Here is a 433-nt window from a genome sequence, read left to right as displayed (position 1 = left end):
ACATCATACAGATATACGTGTGTATCTATGTCATTGTTGTCCCTTAATCTGGGCACATCGCTGGAGAGGCTGACCGTGCTCCCCGTCCCTGCCCTATGCCCTGTGCCCTACTCCATGCTAGTGTGCAGTCCAGCCGTGTTCCCGTCTAGGCTTCGGTGAAGATGAAGCTCAGAAAAAGTTGTCATTTTGTTTCGTTTTCTCTCTCCTTCTTGTGTCTGTCCTTCTCTTTCCTCTCGTGCTCACATGCTTCACTTAACAATTCACGGAATGTCACATATAATGTCACATATATCTTAGAAGTAAAAGAAAAATAGCAGTTTCTGGTGGAAAGGAGGAAGATTGGAAAAAGGAATGATCATGTAGCGGGGACATATTGTACCCCCCCCCCCCCACACACACACACTTAGATAATGCTCGTTCCTTGTGCTGTTTC

Source organism: Penaeus monodon, chromosome 30, assembly GCF_015228065.2.
Source record: "Penaeus monodon isolate SGIC_2016 chromosome 30, NSTDA_Pmon_1, whole genome shotgun sequence".
Lineage (NCBI taxonomy): Eukaryota > Metazoa > Arthropoda > Malacostraca > Decapoda > Penaeidae > Penaeus > Penaeus monodon.
Note: the sequence above shows the minus strand (reverse complement) of the source record.